Source organism: Engraulis encrasicolus, chromosome 20, assembly GCF_034702125.1.
Source record: "Engraulis encrasicolus isolate BLACKSEA-1 chromosome 20, IST_EnEncr_1.0, whole genome shotgun sequence".
Classification (NCBI taxonomy): Eukaryota; Metazoa; Chordata; class Actinopteri; order Clupeiformes; family Engraulidae; genus Engraulis; species Engraulis encrasicolus.
Window position 1 is genome coordinate 45,438,435 of NC_085876.1, and position 5,000 is coordinate 45,443,434.

At 47.1% G+C, this 5,000-nt stretch overlaps 1 protein-coding gene across 1 annotated transcript in view; it reads right to left on the reverse strand.

The window, feature by feature from the left end:
- Positions 1-5,000, reverse strand: part of LOC134436687 (RNA-binding motif, single-stranded-interacting protein 3-like) — a 388,892-nt gene that overhangs the window by 52,682 nt on the left and 331,210 nt on the right. The gene's annotated exons all lie outside the window — the stretch shown is intronic.

Below are 5,000 nucleotides of genomic sequence, written 5' to 3' on the forward strand. Positions count from 1 at the left end.
AGCAAAGCTACACACAGTTTCTGAAGTGGAGTGTCTGTTATCAATATTTGAGCAGATTGTCTAGCAGGGTTGCCAGATGAGGCTGATGATTTCCAGTCCAAAAAATGCTCAAAACCCGCCTAGGAGCACAAAATCCCGCCCAATTGTATTGATTTCTATGGCAAAAATTGGGCGGGTTTTTCAGCTAAATGCCATTTTTACCCACACAAGGCCATTCCAAGAAGCCCAATTGGGCGGGAAACAGCCCAATCTGGCAACACTGTTGTCTAGATCTATACTGCCCTACAAAGCAAAAAGGCAGTAACTGCATTGCTGTTTAAAATGAGTTACTATGACTTTAATGCCATAAATATCAAAGTCTAAAGTTAAATAAAATGATTGATCTTCAAAAAAGATGGTAATATAAAGTAACAAAACTGTCACATGCCAATAATATCTCAAAACACACTTATACTGGATTGCAGTATCATTTTAAAGTCAACTGACTCAGTTTTGAGCTCTACGCAGTTACTGCCTTTTTGCTTTGTAGGGCAGTATACTGCACTCAACTTCTACAGTGCCCCTGTTTACCATCGCCACTTTAAAATACCATGTCATGGGATGAGGAAAATCGCCTGTAATATTGTTGACTGACTTTAAAAAGAATTGGTTCCTCATTACATTGCATGTAATGGGTGTGGGGCCCTTTCATATGTCTTTGTCCCAGGCCCAGCAAAAGCTGTCAGCGGCCCTGACTGTATGTTCTCCCAAAGTTAAACACCACTCTTAGAGGCAGATCTCACTTTTTAAAAAACTGAGAGAGCCGAAGAAGTGAAGTGCTAACACATGGCAGCCCTCAGGGGGGTGTCTCTTCTCTCTTCTCACGCCAGAGTGAGCCGCACTTCCAGACTTGGGTGAAAAGTGAGACGGCCCATCTCATTTCGCATGGCACAGGGCACGGCGTGCCACTGGCAAGCCAGGTGTTGGGCTAGGCCAGGGCTGCACTGGGATGAAAAACCAGGCCGGGCATGTTCAGCCAAGACCGGTCCACCAGGCATTGAGCAAGCAGTGTTGCCAGATGTGTCTGATCAAATCCCGCCCAAAAGGCTCTCAAAAACCGTCAAAATGCGCTAAATTCCGCCCAAATTCAACAAATTACATTGACTTCTATGGGCCCAAATCGGCTGAAAAAATTGGCCAATTTTTCCCGTTTTTATCCGCAGGCGCTCATTCCAAGTAGCACAATCATTAACAGTCCACCGGGCAAATGCCCTGTATGCCCTATGGCCAGTCCAGCCACGGTCTAGGCTGGGAATGGAAGGTGGCCATCCAAGATTTATATAGTTTGATTTTCTTCTTTTTTTTTTCATCTTGCCTTCCTTTCTTCCGAGACTGGCTTTGGCTGGTGATGTGGGCACTGTGTGGTGTGGCTGAGTTGGTTGTAATTTATACAGCAGTCTCACCACCAGCCTCTGTGTGTGTGTGTGTGTGTGTGTGTGTGTGTGTGTGTGTGTGTGTGTGTGTGTGTGTGTGTGTGTGTGTGTGTGTGTGTGTGTGTGTGTGTGTGTGTGTGTGTGTGTGTGTGTGTGTGTGTGTGTGTGTGTGTGTGTGTGTGTGTGTGTGTGTGTGTGTGTGTGTGTGTGTGTGTGTGCGTGCGTGCGTGTGTGTGTGCACGCGCGCGACTGTGTGTGTATTCATTCAGACAGGCACAGAGTGTGGCTTATGGGGATGGCAGGTGCTAGGCTATAACTGTTCCAGGGCTGGGATGCAGCCCTGAGTTTGGCATTGTTCTGATTACACCACAGGTACAGTACACCACATGCCTGTCTCCTCTCCAGACAAAACTGAGTAATATGCCCATCAACAAGTTTGGCCAGAAACTGATCATAATTCACATAAATTCGTCTGTGCCCATCGTCTGTTCGTATAAAACGTCCTTGAGAATGTTTATCCTGCAGAGAACATTGTAGATGGTGTTTGGCACTGCAGTCATGGTTGCCAGTGAACATTTCCAGCCCCCGCAAACAATTTTGGCCCTGAACGTCAACCATGCCGTGTCATTCAAGTGTATATGTGCATTCCAATATGCACACTCCCATCCTCCACTTGTGCTTGTGGCCTCACCCAGCCTCCTGGTCCTGCCTCCGTGGAGAAAACAATAAAGTTTCCCTGCTGTCAGTCAAGCTACAACAACTTTTGGGGGACTGTTCTTCATTCACTATCCTGATTGCAAATGAGAAAATTACATTAGAATTGTGCTTTTGTAAGATATTGAATTAACTTTCTGTCGTCAGTGACATCATCATGAGGTCACCAGCAGGCAAGTGAGCAAGGGAGGGTGGAAGTCTACATATTGGAAACCACCCTACAGTATGTATCACCACTTACTCCTTCAGCAGACAGATGTGGCATGTGGACTGCAAGTTCAAGGCAGAGGAGTTTTGTTTGAACTGGTAGTATACGTGTGTGTGTGTGTGTGTGTGTGTGTGTGTGTGTGTGTGTGTGTGTGTGTGTGTGTGTGTGTGTGTGTGTGTGTGTGTGTGTGTGTGTGTGTGTGTGTGTGTGTGTGTGTGTGTGTGTGTGTGTGCAGGCCCGCCGACATGTGAAGGGGGGGTATGTTGTCCCGGGCCCAGGGTGATAGGGGGCCCAGAATTGGGTCCCCATTTCATTGCATGTATTGGGCAAGGGGCCCTTTCATATAATTTTGTCCCGGGTCCAGCAAAAGCTATCAGCGGCCCTGTGTGTGTGTGTGTGTGTGTGTGTGTGTGTGTGTGTGTGTGTGTGTGTGTGTGTGTGTGTGTGTGTGTGTGTGTGTGTGTGTGTGTGTGTGTGTGTGTGTGTGTGTGAGAGTGAAATAGAGAGATCTGACTTTGTGAATATATATATGGTGAATATTTGTGCAATGTTGTGTGTGATGTCTCCTTCAGCAGACAGACGTGGGCTGCAAGTTCAAGGCAGAGGAGTTTTGTTTGAACTGGTACGGTATATTTGAGCAAATACACAGTTACCTGAACTATGTAAGGTAACTTTGTCTAGACATACATTCATACACCTACTTAGAGGATTTATTTGTCGTCTCTTTTGAAACCTTTTGCAAGTGAACCTGAACGAAACTCCATGACTTTTAAGAACATTTGCAGACATTTGACTTCGTTAGCCATTCCAGAGGCATCTTCAGGCAAGGTTAATTATTTTCATGCCTAATATCCATCAGAACTGTGGTTCCCAAACTGGGGGCCGGGACCCCTAGGGGAGTCGCCAGAGAGAGTAGAGAGAGAGAGGTTCCATTGGCCCATTGTTTCCGGGTTCTATTATTACCCTTTAGGCAGACCTAGGCAGACCTAAGGACTGTTCTATTCATTGTAGGAGCATTATGACACGCTCCTTTAGGCAGACCGGAACCTGATCATGTTAGGTGCCCATAGCAACCTATTATGTTGGCATATCTCTATATACTTAAAGAATCTCTGGAGTCGCGGAGTAACTGAAGGGGGGTTGCAGGCAAAAGGGACATTGCATACAGTACAAATGGGAAATCCACAGGTCAACAGCTAACAGCTAATATATGTACTTGCTGTCCTGTGGATTTATAACATTAGCGGACAAACTATTAAATGGAAAATGTAGCAATATTAAAGGACAATTTGTCCGCTAATAGTTTCTCCGCTAATATCGCTAGACATCCATTGCTAGCAGGCTTGTACGAAATTCCGAATGGAAAGAATTTCAATTCAAATGAATGCCATAATACGAACACTAGGTGGTGCCATTACCTTGAATTTCTTTGAATTTAATCTACACCACCCATTGAAAGTACATAGAACACCCCCACCTAGTGTTCGTATTATGGCATTACTTTGAATTTAAATTCTGTCCATTCGGAATTTTGTACAAGCCTGATTGCTAGGCTAAGACTATGATGGGTGGGGGTTCCCCGCTGAAAAAGTTTGGGAACCACTGCTTCAGGCAAGGATGAGTTCCAAAGGCCATAGAGCAGGGCCAACGGGAGACAGGTTTCCTCAGCAGATATTAAGGTTTCGCACGGAAAGAAAATGAAACATAGCAGGCCCGTAGTGCAGTGCGCTCCAAAGGAAGAGTCATAGAGAACAAATGCTCCCCTCTCTCTCTCTCTCTCTCTCTCTCTCTCTCTCTCTCTCTCTTTCTCTCTCTCTCTCTCTCTCTTTCTTGCTCTCGCTCACTCTCCATCCCTGAAGGTCATACTCAATGGGATAAGAGGTTTCCAAAGCAAGCAAAGCGGTCTCGCAGGGACAAAAAAAATACACACGCACACAAAAGTGTTCCAAATGTAGAACCTCTTCCAGAAAGTTTGAAGGAGCTCTCTCTCTCTCTTTCTCTCTCTCTCTCTCTCTCTCTCTCTCTGTCTCTCTCCATCTCTCTCTGTCTGTCTCTCTCTCTCTCTCTCTCTCTCTCTCTCGCTCTCCCCCCCACTCTCTATCTCTCTCCCTCTCTTTTTACCCCAACCTCTCTCTCTCTCTCTCTCTCTCCCTTTACTCCCCCCCCTCTCTCTCTCTCTCTCTCTCTCTCTCTCCAAAAGCACAGTCCCATGAGCAGGCTAGGCGGTCCAATGCAAGCTAAATCTCCTTCTGGGAAGCCGGCCGACCATTAGCTGGCCATAGCTGAGCTGCAGAGCCAGAGCAGAGAGGAGAGAGAGGGGTGAGTGGGCAGCAGAGTGGGCCTGAGTGAGTGCAGCCAGTGAGTCAATGTTGTTGTTGTGTGTGCAGGCCCGCTGACAGGGGGGGACAAGCAGGTATGTTGTCCCGGGCCCAGGTAGATATGGGACCCAGAATTGGGTCCCCATTACATTGCATAGCATTGGGTTGGGGGCCCTTTCAGATGACTTTGTCCTGGGCCCAGCAAAAGCTGTCAGCGGCCCTGTGTGTGTGTTAAACTTGACCCGAGCACAGCTCTGGCTCCAGGGCCACTGCCAGAGGTGAGCTCATGGTTGGCCGACGCTGCTTTGCTGGGAGCTGCGTGTGGAAGACCTAATGGTTCTCGGCACT